This window comes from Gallus gallus, chromosome 6 (assembly GCF_016699485.2).
Source record: "Gallus gallus isolate bGalGal1 chromosome 6, bGalGal1.mat.broiler.GRCg7b, whole genome shotgun sequence".
Taxonomy (NCBI): domain Eukaryota; kingdom Metazoa; phylum Chordata; class Aves; order Galliformes; family Phasianidae; genus Gallus; species Gallus gallus.
The window spans coordinates 31,398,619-31,417,920 of NC_052537.1; positions in this window are offsets into that span (position 1 = coordinate 31,398,619).

Sequence of the window (19,302 nt, forward strand, 5' to 3'; positions counted from 1 at the left end):
TTGGAGAAGAGCTGTTTTGGTTGTTTTTAAGGGAGTAACTTATTTTTTCTTGTTGGTATAACAAGGCTTAGCAAGCTCAGGTCACAAATGAATTCCTCTTGCTGTCAACTGCTGCCAAATCTTTTAATCTTTCAGACAGTCTGTAGTATCTCAGGACAAATACAGTCAGCTGTATCCCATTCCTGATCTCTTTTTTCTCTGGTATTCAACCATGGCAGTGATGGGATTTCCTAATGCAGATGGATATGTTTTGCATTTTGTATATAGAGTGACTGTCTTCATAACAAGTCAGCTTTTCAAAGGACAGTGCAAACATTGTTAACGTCGTCCTATAATCTGATCTGTCTCTTCTATCAATTTCAACCTCTGACACCAGTATCTATTAGAAGTAGTTACATTACTCTCTGTAGAGATGTGTCTTAAAGAGATGCATGTGATAAAAATCACACATTTTCTTCCAAGGAGGATCTTGTTCCCCAGTGGATGAATTGTTTTAGAGGAATTTTATTTAACGTTTCCATACCTTTGTTTCACAGCTGCAAAGCAGAAATGCAGCACCCATTGCTTTGTCTAAGCTGCTGTGACTCCATTTCCATGTATTGATGTAACGAGGTACTGCATTCATTGAAAAGGGAAGATTAAAAAAAGGAACAAGGTGGATCTTCTGGAAATTAGACTGCGCTTCCCTCACACAGCTGTTGAATCAGTGCACGGAGGATTAAATGAGGGCATTAAAATAGAAAAAGTAGACTCAATATGAGATTAAAATAACTTTGTCAGGATTTCTTCTCTGGTAACATCGCAGATTTCTTTTTGCCTTTCTAACTGCAGTAAAAAGGTTTCCTTCACTCTATCTTGTTTATTAGAGAAAATCACTTCAGTACAGTCTTGCAGCAAGAGATAATCTTGCATGTTTCCAGTTAATGAAATGTTCTGTGCTTTCCCTCGGTGTCAGTTTTTACCAGCAGGGAGGAAGAAAGCCCATTAAATAACCACTGCACCCCAAAGGAAGAGCAAAACAAAGCAAGCATTATCTAACTGAATCCATCACGTGTATGCATTCCTACCTTTGAGCTGTCCCGTGAAAGGCCACAGTGAACAAGGATGCTTGAGTTATTCGTGTTGTGATGTCGCTTAAGTATGAGCTCCCAGAGCAGTGCTGGACATGGCAGGAGTTGAGGGCACACGAGAGTCTGTGATGATGTTTGAGCACAGAACAAGCAGCACTGGCAACTACTGCTTGGCAGGGCAGCACTGACAGCACAAGCCAAGGGAGGTTTCTAGGTTGGACTGTGGATGTAGGCTTGGCACTGGGTGGTGTGAACCAGCTCTCCCTGCTGAAGTTTGGAAGTGGCTTTTGTGGTTGATGCATCATTTGTGGGACTTTACAAAAGACCATGGATATTTTTAATAGCTTCTGTTGAACACAAGAGGCAACACTGCCATAATTTTGCTCACCTTACAATAAGATTCATTAGCATAACTTTGTTATTAACCTAGTGAAGAGTTAAACAGATCATCTATAATGCGCACTGCTGGTAGTTTTACATTCAGTTTGAGTTTCCTTATTCTAAGGTGAGTGGATGCTTTTGCTACCTGTAGGCACTTGTGGAAATCTTGCCTTAAATTAAGGAAAAACACAGTATGATTTCCTAGAAGAAAATATCGAGGAGGTTTGGGGATCAGACCACAAAGGAGGCAGGTGTTCCTTTACCAACAGATTGCTGCTCAGCTCCGCTGCCATCTCTCCACATCGATTTTCTTTCACAATAACATATTCATCATCACTGACAAGTCAATTCCAGATAGAAAACCCTCCCTTCCTAGCATGCAGCCTGCGCTCTGCTGGGGCCTCAGAAATGCCTGGTCTTGTTTAATACGAGGAACTCAGATGTTCTCTCTGAACAACCTGCCTGGTTTGTTGATTAGCTGGGATGCTTCCCCAGTCACCCGAAGAAAACAATAAATGATGAAGTAGATGTGGGTTAAAATTCAGTGAGTTAGCTCTATGCTTTCCAAGGCTAATCATGACAATACTGTTTTTCCCACATTGCCAATGACAAAGTAAATCCCTCTGTATTTTTTAGGACAGGTTTTTTAATTTCATATCTACACCAATGGGCATGCGCTGTCCCACCTGGATGTTGCCCTGGGCACACTGCTTCTAGCCTAGAGTCACAGCTCTGAACAATATTTGACTTGAAGGGAGCAGGGGAATTGCGTGGAGAGACAAGAAAGCTGATGCAAACTCTTCTGAGCTGACAGAGAAATGAGGAAAGCAGAGCTCTCAACATGTATAACCTTTCTGATTTATGGAGGAATCACAGATCCATAATGAGCTGGGATGGCTCTATGAGCACTAGCAAAGTACTCTAGGTATCTAAAGACCTGGCAAAGTTGGTGAAATGAAATGTCATGGAGCGCTGTGTGCCTCTTCTCCTTAGCCCTAAAGGTTGATTGCACACAGAGGTATGGATTGCAGCTCCTGGTGACCGGGGGCAGCGTGCTGAAAGACACAAACCACAGGCTGGAAAATTAAAAAGTTCCAGAGGCAGATGGTCAGAGGAAAATGAAATTAAACAGCAGCAGCTGAGAGGAGGTATTTGTTAAATACAAAGGTCTTCCAGGCTCTGACTGTGCCCCAGAGGAGCAGCTATACATGCGGTAACCATGTGAGTTATACATGTGACAACTGCCCAGTAATTATTTTATGAAGATGGAAGTATTACTGCATTCAGAGGAAATTCTCTTGCTGGCTTCAGTAGAGTCAGTACCACATGCAAAGTTGTGGCAGGCATGCAGTGCAAAGGAAATAATTCACACCTGAGTTTAATTATATATATAATTATATATATTATATATATATACAGTTACATACTTCTGAAGAGCCGAACCCAACAAACTAAATGAGAGAAATACTCCAGCAATAAGGAATATTAGTGAAAGCAGCTGTGAAAATCGGAGGAGAGCTCAAGTGAGGTGTGTGTGAGGTTTTGTGCATTTGCTTAAACAGATGCTATGCCCTTAACAGAACTGTGGGAATATACTGGGGGAAGAAAACTTCTTCAGGAGCAAAGGGAATGAAATATTATAAGTTAATTTACTTTTAGAAGTTATATCCTTGACTTGGGTAAGGAAAAATCTTTTTTTTTTTTACTTTATGTAAATTCTGTAGATGTGGGAATAAATAAGCTTTCACTGTTCTACTCTCCTCCCCACATCCACTGAATTTTCTCTGAATCAAGATATTCTGCTTTATGCTGTAATTGGGTTTCCTTGTGATGTGCATTGGTGTCAGCAGATACTCAGTGCGATTTAAGTCTGCTGTGTTTGCAGCTGATAAGATCAGAAACTGTGGAGCAAATCAGTGAATTTGCTTTGTGATGAATGGAGCTTTTCTGAGGGTTTCAGGAGTAGAAAGCAGTGGAAAACTGAATTTTCTACTTGCAAAACTATCCCTAGTTAAGTGTATTTTTGATTTTTTTTTCCTCTGTATAGTTTCCTTGGAGTAAAGTTAATAACTGGCAGCAAATACTTTACATTCCCAGAGTTTCAAAGGTTTGAGTAAATTTAACCTTATTTATTCTGTATGCAAGTGAATGCTTAAAATTCTCGAGATTAAATATCTTTGTAATTCTATCACTATCCAATGTGTACTTGAAATCCAAATTTCTGCTCAGAGTGTGATGAGAATATGGGAAATTTGTTGGTACAAGCTGGTGACAGATTTGTCTAAGGTTGGATATAACCAAGGAGTGCTGTGTTGACTTGTAATTCTTCTTAAGAGTGGGCTTGGTAATCCATTGTAGAAATAGAAACATATGATTTGGTTGGAGAGTAACTTTCAGAAATGTAGATGTGGCATCTCTTAAAATGCATCTGATCTTTCTGGAAACAAGTTGTGGTGGATGTAAAATGGAAGAAGTTATTAGAAGCATCACTTGGCAGTCCCAAGTCTATGCTGGCCATTTTGGTACAGTGAAGGTTGCAGCACGGTGAGGTCCAACATCTTCTCCTAGGTAGCAGTGATAGGGTAATAGGTCCTTATGTTGTGCCAAGGGAGGTTCAGGTTGGATATCAGGAACAATTTATTCTCAGAAAGAGCAGTGAGGCACAGGCTGCACACAGAGGTGGTTGAGTTACTGTCCCTGGTGGTGTTTGAGAGCTGTGGAGATGTGGCACTGAGGTGTGTGTGGTGGGGGTGGATTGGACTAGATGGTCTTTGTCATCTTTTCCAACCTAAAGTATTCTGTGATTTCATACATGAAAATATACTTTCTGAAAATATACTTTCTTTTCCACGTCAAGGAATGTATTATTGCTCATACCTGTACTGTTTGCGTTTGCCTGTGATGATTGTTTCCTTTGTGATTAAACCCTTTTTGTTTAATCAGCGTTTGCTGGTGATGGCTATTGAGACTCCTGAAAGCAGCTGAGGTCTGCTGCATGTTAAATAGAAGGTCAGGAAGCTGACAATCCAGGTCGGTGTGCAATGGGGAGCAGCAATGGGATACAGCAGGCTTCTGAGGGTTATTTTGAATAGCAAAATACTGTTAGTTGGTCCTACATGTCTTCCTCATGTCTCGGTGGGGCTACTGGGGATTGGATTCCAGCTTCTATTCTCTAGCTGTTTTTTCATTTCCTTGTTTTGTTGATATTGTTCTTCTTTCACTTCTGAATGAATGCTTTCTGAAATTTCTTTGCCACTGCAAAGAAACAACGTAGGAAACAACATAACTAACTCATTCATCACACGCCCTGGGCTTTCTGTAGCTTAAAGAATTGTTCAGAAAAAAACACCACCACAGGACTCCTGATGGACGTGCCCAGAACTGTGTGTGCTGTGAATAGAGCTTTATCACTCTTCCTACAAGCAGGTAGAGAGTGACTGACACTTGTCCCTGTGGGAGGACTCTGCTGCATAAGTAGAATTACCAGAAATGTCTGGTGTGTGACAGAGCTGCTTACAGAAAGCTGCAGGCAAAAGATGCAAAGGGATATTTGCATGCAAACAGCATAAGTGGAGCTGTACAGCTGAAGTCTTTCCCAAATCTCTCTTTTCCTTAGGTGGTCACAGCGCTGCTGTCTCTTAAAGGGTATCTGTGCTGTCCTTGGCAGAGGCTGCTTGGCCTTGGGTAAATACCTGCCTTCAGCTGCTGTGCTCAGCACTGTGTCCCCATTTGGCTGCTTCTCTTGGATGTACCGGTTGGTGTAATAAAAGTTACCATGTCTTCCTGCTAACTGTGCCTTGCTTTAGTATTCTGAGGAAGTCTGAAGAGGAAAATAAAACATCAGTTCCTTATGTCTTTAATTAAAAACATCCCTGCACCAAGAAATCCAGCCTCTTGCTTTTTTTTTCTTGATATGCCTGTTTGAATAGAAATTACTGTAATTAACTCCAGGTTTCTAAATATTAACAAGGGCAAGTGGCTGTGTACCCTCCAAATGAGTGTCACTGAGATAACACAGACATCAGAGGTCACTGAGATAATTCCCATCCAAAGAAAATATATGGAACCAACAACAGAAAACTGGATTTGTAAAGTTATGTTCAATAGGGGGAATATTAATGTCAAATGTAACCATTTTACTGAAATGCACACAATTCATCTGAATGTAGGCAACGCTTATTTGATTTAAAAAGCAAACAAGCCAAGCCTTGCTACTCGTTATTGCATTTGGTGCTTCCTGTTTTTTATAAAACTCTAGGCTCAGAGGCTGATACAGATGATATACACTGAAGTACAGCTCAGTGTATTGGACAGGGAAGTCCTGAGTACTGGCTGTGACAGTCAGCTGTAACTACAGCAGAAAATGCAGTCATAAACATATATGTGCTTTGGTACTTATCAAGTACTGGCACAGATAACAGACGAAACAGAAAAACAACATAAGAGGTAGTGGGCTGGGAGGGCACAGAGCTGGCTTCCATCATTGGTATTAATGGATAATCTATTTTATTGGAAAGAAGTAAAATGAAATCTGTTTAATGTTATATGTGCTACTCATGATTGGGCAGCTGTATTCCTTTGATAAAGGTCAGGTACCAGTTAGAGGAGTATATGATCAACACTGCAGTCAATGATCTGGCCAGAGTCACTGGCACGGGGGTGCTGGGGAGCTCTGCACCCAAAAGGCAGCAAATGATGTCTGGATTTGCCATTATTTGAAGGAAAATTATATATCTGAGCTCCCAAGAGGATCCATTCTGTTTTCACATTCTCACATTAACGTTTTCAGCCCAACTTCAAAATGTTCCACCTTTTTATTTTTAGAAGGTACTTTACAGGGTAACAATAAGCTCAGTGCAGTGCTCAGCACGTTTTGACCATGACTTACAGAGCTATTTTATCAACAAAAGTGTCTGAAATATTTGTAATGGCAAGTAGACCAGCTTAGGTAAAATACTGGCATGAAATACAGAAACCAAAGGCTCCATGCCCCATCAGATCTATTTCCCTTAGTCTATTCTTGAACCTGTTTATTAATTCTGTAGATGTTGCTGCCATTTCTTTTGTGCTGATTTTCAGTTTTGTCCTACAAGACGCTGCCGTTTTGTTTCTCACTGGAAGATTTCTCTGTCTCCTCTAAATGCTGCCTAACCCAGCAATCTGTCAGACTAATTGAGAGGCGTGCAATGCCAGTCTGAGGCCACCTGATCTCATTGAGTAGCGTCTCAGATATGGACCAGTTTGTCAACTGGCCACCACTGGCAGCTACCTTTTATCGGTTGCCTGTGAGGTTGGTGCAGAGGACCTCACGTGGAAGCAGGTCAGGGTGCTCTGCTTTTGCATCTCTGTTGCAGTGAGGGCACTGGCTGAATGCAATTGAAATAAGGTTTGATCAGATTGAATAAATTAAAAAAGGAAGATTGAAATACTAGCTGGTCTCAGTAACTGGTTGGAGAGCTTTAAAGTTGCTTGATAGCAACTTTTAACTTAAGTTAAGGGAAATAAGCTGCTCTTCACAATTGATTTAAACCTTTTGTGCAGTGTTGGTCATGGAAAGCTACTCTGAAAGCAAAGGGGAAAATACATATATTTTCTAACCAGTTTAAACAGACTAAGTTTCAGGGTATGAAAATGGAGACCAAACTATTTTATGACATTCTATTTTATTTGTTTGTAGACGAAGGGTTTGTGTACTGTCTGCCCAGTTATCATCAACAGGCAGTGTTCTATACGTATCAAAAAAGAAAGGAGTATTAAAGAATGAGATTTAGCCTGGGTAATCCTATTGGAACTCCCTTTGATGTCTGTTGTTCAGAATTCGCACACAGAAATTCAGGAAAACTTCAGGGTTTTACCATCCACACGAACTGTAACAGTTCACAAGGGAAAAAAAAAAAGTGATGCAGAGTTTGTTTACAGTTCTACACCTAATCTTCTTAATTAATGGCTCCAAAAAGTAGATTTCTTCAGTGGCTTTCAAGATTTAATAAGTTTTCTTTTCCTCCTACAACTGTCTCTCTTTTGCTGTAGATATTGCAGCGGCTCAATGGACTTGAAAGTCATGGTCCAATCAGAGCAATTGCATTTGAAAATATTGACATAAGTGACTGGCTCAAGGACAAACAAAAAACTCATAGCACAGGAGGATTGCAGCAGAGAATTCCAAGCACTTTTTGGGAGAGAGAATCCTTTCCATCTTGAACTAAAAATGATTTTTACCTGAATTGTTCACGTCCCCCTTTCTCTTTCCAGCCAAATTTTGGTATTGCTTTTCTCTGTTTTAATGTCAAAACTTTCTTCCACCCTTTTTCACCATGCCAAAACCCCTTATTGATCTCTCAGCCAACTACTTTGTCTGCTGTGTCTCAAACTCATCTCAGTCTTTAAAGCGCTGGTCTTTCTATTTTTTTTCTGTTCTTTTCTATTATCCCAATTGTTTGGCTGCTATTCCAACCTTTTCTTCTTCCACATCATCTCTTCCCTATACTCAGTGTTGATTTTCTGAATCTTCCTTATTTACCGCAAGAGCTCTGAAAGGATAAGCTTTAATTCCACCTGATGTTGCTTCCCCCAAATTTCATTTTCAGTAGTGAAGAGGAAAGATGCCAAGTTTTATGGTAATTCACGTCAACCGCTAATTTGAACCTGCCAGTACAGAGCCACATGTTGACATAGATGTACTCCTGGGAGAATCTTTGTCTGTTTGTGAACTGAAGACAAGAGATGACAACAATGGAATGTGTAGTGTTGTCAAGAGCAGTCATGGAAGATCATCTGTTAATTGTTTCCTTTCAGTACCTTCTGGAGAGCATTCTACGTTTGTTTTGTCAGGCTACACAAATGATTCTATGGCTGCTGGGTAGAAACAACAACCTGTTTCCTGTACAGAAAGTCTCTGATGAGAAGGTGTCACACTTGGGTATCAACAGATGAGGAACAACCGGGTCAATGGAAAGTGCAATGAACTATGAAAAAAAAAATTAAACAGCAAAATTGTTTTCTGTTTTGTTTCTTGACCTCCCCGACTTGCTAAAAGGTGCCGTACAATAACTTGTCCAATAACATTTTCTAAGATAGCCACGAGCTATATGAAAGCAAGGGAATGTCAGAAAAGCTTTTCTGCATTGTTCAAACGCTTCCCCTGAGGGATGATGGCCATTGTGGTCTATGGGAGCTAATCCAGCAAATATGAAATGTTCGGAGCAGCTATGGAAAAAAAAGCTATAAAATACCTGACTGTACCAATAGCTGCAACGGAGGTTTGCTCTTCAATCAAAATAATTAGTAGGTAAAGAAAACATCAAACCTTCGCAGTACAAAGTTTTTCATCTCGCTTAATTATTTTCCGTAGGGAAGAAAGGCATTTAAAACCCAAATGGTCCTTGTCAGGGGATTACAAAATGATAGAACAAGAGCCTCGGGCGGGGATATGAGAATGGTTATTCACACAGACTGATACAGTGAGATGGGGCATTTCTTTTGTCTCAAGCGTTTTTCTGTCTGTGGCAGATAGGTGTGTGCTTTTGGACTCTGTACAGCCTCAGCACCCACTCTCTGCGACAGGCAGGCTCAAATGGATGGCCCTGGTACCTAAGAATTGAAGCTCTTACTTAGTTAGCGATGATGGGCTTTCACTTTAAACAAAAGCTCAGAGAAAGTGAAGCATAGCAACACAAAGGCTGATGAGGAGCAATCAAACAATACTCGTAAAAGCTCCAAGGTGGTTATGAATGCTGTGAAGCATTGAAGTTTGCTGCTCAGAATGGGAAAAGCTCTTTGTCACTGATTCTCAGCGATCCAGGCACGTGCCTTCTGAAGAGCATATTTTACTGCATGATGACAAGGGGCAAGTACGAGCATTAATTAGCCATTGGAATAGCTTTACTGCCATAGAGCACATTGGAAGGGAAATCTTCCAAATGCAATTAAAATATCAAAGTTACTTTAGAGAGTTTATAGCTTTCCAGAGCGAAGTAACTAGGGGACAGCAGGGATGGGGTACAATTGAACCTTCCTGCGTTGCTTTAATGAGGGAAATGGGGAGCTGTTTGGAGCTTGGAAGGACAAAGAGGAGTGCAAGCAAGTCACATACTTGTAGCTAAATGGGAGAAGTTATTCGTACAGGAATGCTGAAAGATGCCTGCGACAGCCTCCTTTTCATTGGGATACCTTGAAATGAAGGTATGAAGGGCCAGAGGCAATGTTTGTTCTCCTCCATCTTGTATTCCCAGAAACAGGGGGTGGATGTTTACCAATCTGTTCTGTCTCTCTGAAAAACTGAAGTTACCACACAGGGGAAATACTGCTTCTGATCCATTTTAAATTGTGGAAGTAGTTAAGATTACAGAACCATGCGCTACTGTAGTTGCTTTACCGTTGACCTCCCGAATGGTGGATGGAGAAGAGTTGGAAAGTCCAGGAGAGTGTTCTCTTAGGGTAAATGAGGCAGCGCAGGAAAATCTGTGGTACCCAGTCATGTACACAAGAGCCCTGACTGCATATCATAAAAGACAATTTTAAAACAAAAGATGCCTGTGGGAGATTCAAGAGAGAGTAAAAGCTTTAACTTTGCCATTGAACCCTACTATGACCACTCTTTTTTCTCTCCCCACCCCCTCCTACCCTAATGATAAATTCTATTTCCTGTGAACAGTGCTTTAGCCACATCTGTCAATTTATTGGCTTTGTTTCTTCTTTTGCTTGGTTAAAATCCATAATCAATAACAACAGAAAAGCAGAAGCTATGTTCATAACAGGCTTATGAAGATCTGTAGTGTGGAGGTTTTTTTTTTTATCTAGTGCTCCAAAATATCTCCTTGCAGAGGTGTGCATTTGTCTGATGATTGTGGAGAGGCAAATTACTTGTTAAAGACTGGATGTTATACAACTATGACCATCAAGACTGATTTATATCACTGAGTAAATCCACTGCATGTTGCAGCCATAAACCAACTCATACATTCTTTTGCTATCAATTTTAACAAGTAAATGAGTTATTAAATGGTGATATATTTACAGTTCTCAATCTGTTATGTACACCAAATTATAAAATCCTTCACTAGAGGACTTCAGTATTTACTTGTCTCAGCTTTGGCTTCCATCGGACTTCAGCACGTGTTGAAGTTCAAGATATGCTGCAAATCTATTTTATGTCAGGAGATATAATTATTAAACTGTTAATGAACAAATATTACTGATTAAAACACAGCTTTCTTCTTGTCTTGGTACTTCTGTGGCCCCCTTTGATCAGTTCTGATGTAATATCTCTGTGCACTGTTGCTCAAAGAAAGAACAGATTACTGCTTTACTTTCTTAAACTGCAGAAGAGTGGAAGAAGAGTATTTGAAATAAGTGAAGGTATTAATTAAAACGTTCCTTTAAAACAAAAGGAAGCACCTTTATAAACCTGAAGGCAAATTATTTCCATATGCCCTTGGTGTTGTGTAGCAGCCAAGAACAGTTGCATACAATTTGTCTTTCAGTTACTATCTGGTATTGGAAGAACACCTGATTCACATTAGCACCAATGAGGGCCAAAACTTGTTATTTATTATTGTATTGCTTAATTAGAGTGATTCCACGCTAATTAAGAAAATAAAATAAGCAATAAAGTGTATGTATTAAAGGGCAGAAATGTAACTGAAGGCAACAAAGGGAGATCTGAGTAAGTGCTGCAGAGAGATGAGAAATGGATGTCTTGCACATAAAGCTACTTGGGTCATATTCTGTCTTTGTTGCTGGCAAAAAAGATAGGTGCTGTGAAGAGGAGCAGCTGTGAAGCTGGTGTTAGGAAGTCAACTGCTTTGGGATTCAGTGAGCTGAGTTTAAATAATGGGCAGGAGCTACATCTGAAGAGAAGAAAAAACATGAGGAACGACTTCCTCGTGAGACAGCGTGCAATCAGGCGCTGGGAGCATCTGCAGGGCGCTGCAGCCTCAGTACAAAAGTTGCTTACATCCAGCTTGGTTTAACTGTTTGCAGTCTATTGAAGTACTAAACCTTGACAGTAGAAATGAAATACAGAGTAGTACACTTTTCTGCCTCTGCCCACTGCTTTGGTTTTCTGCTTTTTCTTCTTCGCCTGAACACTTCCCCTTCTTTTACTTCCATCTTTTTCAGTCTAATTTTCCCCTCGGGCTATTTCTGGTCCTATGTACATTCTTTTATTTCATTCCCTCTTTTCTCTTGTGACTTTCATCTCACTCTAGCAGCTATATCTCCTTTCAAGTGTTTCCTCTTCCTTATTTAATGAGATTTTGTAATGGTCATTTTTAGTTTCCCACTCCAGATCCCCTCCCTTTTCCTCTCTGAGCTCTACTGAGTATGATTTTGTCTGTCATTAATTTTGTTTTGTCTACATGTTTTGTTATGCATCACGGTCATCTTAGGTGGAAATTTCATTCAGTAACCTAAAGATTATTTTGATAGATGATAAGTATTTTCTATCTAAAGAGTACCTTCTTATCCTTATCATTTCAAGCGTGCTTCACTCCTTTCAACATGGAAGCTAAGAGTGGCTTGTTTCAACACCCACTTTGGGGCCATTTGTGAGATTCTGCCTTTTGACACTGAATTATTCTAAAAGGAGGAGAGGAAAACACAGGAAAGACAAACTGGAAATCATAGACAAATGACAATTTTCATGTTTCCTATAAGCCAGTAAATGTCAGTTAGCCAACAACCTTGAAGCATAATATTGTAGGTGCAGGGGAAGAAATCTATTGCATTCAATTTGTTAGTCCTAATAGTAAAGGAACTCTGAGAGTTGCTTATAGAGCCAAAGTAAGGTTTCCAATGGCTGCTGTACAATAGGGCTGATGAACGAGGGTGGCTTCATGTGTAAGAAAGAGAGCCTCAGGTTCCAGATGCAGACTCAGTACTATCAAATCAAAGCAGCAGTTTTGGTCTGATCGAGGATTTATTACATGTTTACTTTGTTGTTCAGTTGAGGTGCCACTGATATCCTCTTCTCAGCCCATGTGTGATCTGAAACCTAAAGAGGCTAATGAGCCCCTAAGCTTATGGCTATCTGCACCACAGTCTTTGTCTTCAAGTGTCTTGGCAGCTTTCGTGCTGGATGTTCACAACAAATTGCACTACCAAAAGCACTTCAGGTGGCATTTTCTTTGGTGATTTCTCATGGTAAAAAAAATACCTACTATGAGAGTTGCTGTTATATTGAATGTAATAGGGTTGGAATGAGGAATGACTATTTTTGGCATAAAACTCCATTTACAGTCAGGTAGACATGAAGCTGTTTTATTGTGCATTTAATTTTTTTCATATTTTTTTTCTGCTACTGAAGTAAGTGAAAGCACTTTCAAGCACAATGTTTGGGGATTTATCTTACGGGAACTTTAAAATTGTCTAGTTCTGTCAATGAACTCTCTGTGTACTTTGATCTGAGAGTCCTCCATTCCAATCAGCTCTGTGAAGCTCTGCTGAACAGTAATTTCTTATTTGAGTATTCTATACAATGCAGTAAGCATTTCAATACTTCAGTACTCTTCTGTGTTGAGGGTGGAAATGCAGTTTTTATATTACCTTGAGATTCTTCTTTAGTATTCGTATCTGTATGATATCTGCTTGTCAAGGCTTTTAGCAGGCAGCTAAGGCTGTAGTTAGCCAAGAATTATCACCTCTTTCTTAAAGGGAGAAGATAGAGATACAATCAGTGCTGATTTCTCCAAGGTCAGGGAAATTGTGACAAAACTGAACCTACACAGGGGAAGAAGAACTTAGATTAAAGACAAACAAACAAAAAAAATATAACACGCTACAACTGGAGTTAGAATCATAGAATCCTTAGAGTTGGAAGGGACTTTTAAAGGCCGTCTAGTCCAATTCCCCTGCAACAAACAGAGACACGCAGTTAGATCAGGTTGCCCAGCGCCTGATCCAGCCTGGCCTTGAAAGTCTCCAGGGATGGGGCATCAACCACATCTCTGGGCAAGCTGTTCCACTGCCTCACCACCCTCACTGTAAAAAGCCTTTTCCCTTATATCCAACCTAAATCTACCCTCTTTAAGTTTGAAGCCATTTCCCCTTGTTCTATCACCACAGACCCTGCAAAAGAATCTGTCCCTCTTCTTCTCTTCTCCCTTCTCTTCTCCAGACTGAACAGCCCCAGCTCAGCCTGTCCTTGTAGGAGAGGTGTTCCATCCCTTGGATCATTTTTGTGGCCCTCCTCTGGATGCGCTCCAATGGGTCTGTGTCTCTCCTTTACTGAGGACTCCACACTGGGACACTACTCCAGGTGAGGTCTCACCAGCACAGAGCAGAGGGGCAGGATCACCTCCCTCACCCTGCTGCCCACAGTTCTTTTGATGCAGCCCAGGATATAGTTGGCTTTCTGGGCTACGAGGGCACATTGCTGGCTCACATCCAGCTTTCCATCCACCAGTGTCCCCAGGTCTTTTTCGGCAGATCTGCACTCCATCCTTCTATCCTCCAGCTTGTTTTGGTAGTAAGGGCCCCCTCGACCCAGGTGCAATATCTTGCATTTGGATTTGTTGAACCTCATTTTTAAACGACTGCAGACATTTTTCTGTTTAAACACTGTCCAGCGAAGCTATGAACCAAAGTTAGAATATAAGAAATATGTTGATTCAAAGGCAAGAAAAATGCAGGAGCCTGCAAGCATGACCATAATGCTTCTAGAAATTAGTATTTGGGTAGTGAATCTGACATACCTACAGGGATTTAGGCAAAGACTGGTGGGGCCATGTGCTTGCCTTTCCACAGCAAGTTTCAACAGATTTCTATCCCCAAACCCCATTGCCAAAGAGGCCAGCTGGCCCCAGGAACTGGGCAGAGCTTTGTGGTCCTTGTCAAAATCATATAATCATAGAATGGCCTAGGTTGGAGGGGACCTTAAAGGTGGTCCAGTTCCAACCCCCTGCCATGGGCAGGACTGCCAGCCACCAGATTAGGCTGCCCAGGACCCCTCCAACCTGGCCTTGAATGCCTCCAGAGATGAGGCATCCACAGTCTCTCTGGGCAGCCTGTTTCACCATCTTGCCACCCTCTAGAGTAAAACATTTATCCCTAATATCTAACCTAAATCTGTCTTCACGAAGCACTGATCTCCTGGGTGATTTGGTACCTTTGAGTATTCACGCAATAGTTCTGGAGTTTTAAGAGTTAGTAACTGAATAAGCCCCTTTCATCTGGAAACTGTTTTGCAGCCATATAATCAATCCCTCATGAATTTGTAATTTGGGGAATCACATTATAAAAGTACTGGGTTTCCTAAAGATATGATGAAATAAGATGCTTAAGTAATAAATTCCTATGGGTGACCTGCTTTACATTCAGTGCTTACTTCAAAGCACAGAATATTTAATGAATGTCTCGTATACCACTGGGAACTGCATAAATAATAACAGTAATAGGGATTAAAGCAAACTATAGTAGTAAAGGTCATGTGGAGCTGAAATTACAAGGTAATATATCAATTTACAGAGCAAGACCAAGTTTTAAGGTTGAAAGCATACAGTGTTTTGAGCAAGCTGCACTCGCAGGAACTGACAAAAATATGGTTTATGAATAAATTGTGTTAATGAAAAACATTGTATGAGAGAACTGTAGCGTGTAAAAAGATTATGGCAATCACAGTATTTGGATCTGGCTTGAGACCAAAAAAGGAAGGATGCTCTCAGCCATACATTGTGTGGAGTTTGGTTTCCAGATGCAGATATCTGCTTTTTCCTGTTTATTAAATAAAAATTTCTTTGCTTTCCTATGTATACTTGCAAGCTGATCTAAAGCCCTCTGGGATCAATGGAATTCTTCATTATACACAAGATGAGATTTGATATAGCTTATCATCTTGTATCTTTGGGGGATGTGCATTTGATTCTTAGTGGGACTATCTTGCCCCATTCTTGTTTAAAACATCACGTGTTAAACTCTCAACTGAGACTCAAAAGTCCGTCAGTGTATGTTTATTGTGTGTAGGAGGTCAGCCACAAGGCTGGATTTGCTGTCTGTACAGCCAGAAAGCTTGACTCCAGGCACAGATAATTGTATGGTCTCCCAACTGCTCATATATCATTAATTTAAAACACTAATAGCTAGCAGGCACAAGTATACATAGCTATGTCACCCTGCTTGTGCTATTGAAACTGTAAAAACCTTCTCTAAGGCTAAGTAGATGAACTGAAAAACAGCCTGTATTTTATGAGTACTTTTAAACCACTCATCAATATAGTATTATTGGCACGGATAGCCCAGCAAATATGGAAGTACTTTTGTGAAAAGGTATAGATGCAAAGGCATAGCCAATTATTGCAGTTAAACATCAGGGTAATAGCTATTACAGTAGACTGAGCAGAGGGAAAATGCATATGTTTCTCCCATTCTGCTACATAATTCAATGTGCAATTTCTGCTGCTTCTCAGATGTCTTTTAGTTCAGTCCTTCTTCTGCAGCAATCCTAAGTGCAAACTTCTCTTTATGTAGGTGTCTTGAAGGTTTGATTATGCTGGAAGACTCTGAATTGATTCCAGTATTGAAGGAAAATGAACGTGTTGGTCAGTGTTCACCTCTGTAGTTAATATATTTTCAATATATACTTAAGCAGAATTCCACCAGGGTAGTATTGGCGTGAACTTTATTGGAAAATGCATTGAATGTTGATCTGTCTGACAACAGATATTGACTTCTACTGTGGTTGATGACAAGAAATGTCATTAGGTACTAGCAGGTAATGATTTACGGAATTGGCCTAAGAGAGGAACAGAAAGATCAGTGTTGATATACAGACAGTTGTGCTGGTACTAGCTCTGTAAAAATGACAGCAAATAAAACAAATTTCTGAGACTAGGAGCATGTGGTATGTTCCTAGATAACACAAAATGTCCCCGTCAGCTCGAAATATGAAAACGTTTTTGAATATTCTAAACACTTTACTTCTAACTTTCAATTTCTTGTTGATACAAGAGACATTCTTGATAATTGAGATCTGTAACAATCTCTGAATAATTTCCTGCATGAATGACTTTATGTAACTTATTATAGTTGCATGAATATTGCTAAGAACTGGTTAGGATCTTCACAAGTCCTACTTCTTATTAAACACTTGCGTACTGAATGAGAGCATTGGTTTTGCTATAACAACTCGCTTGCAATGTTCATCATAACATGAAATACAACCCTACACTTAAAAAAAACATGTAACCTAGAACTATATTTTTCACTGTCTAGTTTATGATTCCTTCTAATGTTGTTATATTACTGTTTTGCAGTTCATGCATACTTAGAAATACACAGAAGTCTGAAGAATGCAAAGTTACTTTCTTTTAACGTTCCAAGCATAAAAAGTGGGTAAAGATCTTGTTTGTCACAGTCCACAAATTCTTATCAATTATTAAATCTTTACAGATCTTCATGCTTTACAATGAAATCAGAGTGCACACTGTGCTTTTATAACTATGTTTAAAAAAGGCTATAATTCTTGTGGGAAAGTTATTAACCAAGGCAATTTGCTACAGAATCTAAGGAGCAACTGACTTCTCTGTGAGTAGCTATAGATTTTCAGACTGTGTAAAATGGCAGAGAGTTTTGAAATACTGAGAAAATGGGCAGTGAAGGGCACGTGTCAGGAGGCAATGCAGTGATGGGGTCAACTTTGCTGTTCTGGCCTGCATTGGGCTCTCAGGACAGAGGGAGGAAGAAAGACGTGCAGGTTCAAGTTTCTGAAAAAGGTGAGAGGGCAGACAAAGCATATAAATATACGTCTGTATTGTTGCATAAAACAGTGAACAAAGCTCAACAGCTTCATCTTTCCAAAAGCTGGATCAAGTTTTCCTCATGTTATTCATTGTATTTTTTGCACTGCACTGCAGCAAAACTTCTACGTCCTCTCCACATCTCCAGATATCTTTCCCTGCCCCTAATATCCCAAGAACACAGAATCATAAAGGCTGGAAAAACCACAGCAATCACAAGGACCAATACATCCCCACTAAGCACGTCCATCAGTGCCACATCTCCAGTGTTCTTGAATACCTCCAAGGACGGCGACTCCACCACCTCTCTGGGCAGCCCATTCCAACACCTCACCACTCTTTGGGAGAAGAAATTTTTTCTGATATCCAATCTGAGCCTCCCCTGGTGCAACTTCAGACCATCACCTCTCAGAGCCCAGTTGGTCAAACTGAGAACAATTAGCCCATTTTGGCTAATTGGCCATTTTTGCAGCCATGCCTTTGCCCAGAGGTCCCTTGAGGGGAGGATAAGGCCTAACCTCAGCCTTCCCCACCTCTGCTGTCCCGTGACTGTGTTCATCTCAGCTTCTTGGTCTCCTTCCAGTTGTCCTCTCCCTACTCGTCCTCCAGGTCCATGTTGACCTATCTCAAGCAACAGGACAGCTCAGCAAGAGCAAGGCAGTTGCTTTGAGTCTCTCCATTAACAGCACCACAGCTCCAGCAGCAGTCATATTTCCTGCCTTCAAGACCACAGCTTCCGAGGCAGACTTTGAATCATGTGCCAAGATGCAGCAAACTTTCAAATATCATCAAGCAAAGTCCCTAACACGTTTGATTTGCCATACAAATTCATCCTTACGAGGCATTTTTGTTGAGAGAGACCTAAGGCCAAAGGATCCTGTCATGGATGGACACAAATAGGTGGCATTTGGAAAACCTCTCCAGGCAACAAGAGCTTGTATTTTGTATGACTCACAGCAGAGGATCTAGTGTTTAGATTAGTATATTTCAACTACTTAATTTATTTTCTGCTTTCTTTCTCTTTCTTAGGTTGAGATGTTATATTTCATTGAATATGCATATCCTTATTCCATGCTGTTCTTCACAATTTCAGCTTTAATTCTGAAAATATGGCTCACAAGCTTCAAGACTGGTAAAGAAAAGAATCCCCAAGATCAAAGAGGAGGTAACAGATGAAAGAAAACTAGGAAAGCCTTCAGGGATTATCAAGGAGTGTTGAGGAAGAAGACACCAAAAATGCACTCAGTCACCACCAAAGTGTGGAGAAAAATCTGTGGGGGAAAAATAAGGAGAACTATATGGATTATTTAGGCAAATGCTGAATTTTTGATGTGTGTGGTGTGTGAGAGAAGGGAAGAAAAAGATTTCTTTTTTTAACCATTGTTCTAGAGGCAAAACCAGAAACAGTGACATTCAGTGACCTTATGTTAGAGCATTTATTATTTATAACCCTTCAGATGAAATGTAAAATAGTCCATGTTCCATGTGATTTGGAGCACAGGGAATGCCTTTCCTTTTCCAGTGCTTGCAGGCTGTGCTAAGAAAACTTAATGTTTCTGTAGGAAACTCGATAGTTGCATCATCACCTTTCACTTAAGAATGGAGAGCAATTTAAATCGCACCACAAATACATAAGATAAAGAAAATGCTGACCTACACTAAATTACCTTTCCCAACCCTGCATTTAGATAATAAGCATTCTGAAGCCCTAAGATGAAGCTTATTATTTAATGGAAATTCTTTCTGCTGAATTTAGTTAGCTTTTGTTCAGGTTATGGAAGAGAAATAATTATCTGCTACCAAATTCTAGATAATTATTGCCTTTCTCTCTGACATTTAATTGGTGGCACTGGTGGTGGTAACCTGTTCTGCTCTGCTGGAAATTTTGTTGAGCAACTTTTCCATGTGGCAGCTAAGGGCATCATTTGTCTCACTGACCACGTGGAGTCAATAGAAGCTGTGTAAGAGCTAAGGTTGGCTTGTATTGCATGAGTGACTTTCATTGCCTTAAACCATTTAATTGTTCTCTCCTTGAGCCATCCCAGAATTTTAAAAACTGGATTATTTGGTTACTTTTTAAAATATGAATTAGTCTGTGTCATTAAGGACTGTTTTTAAAC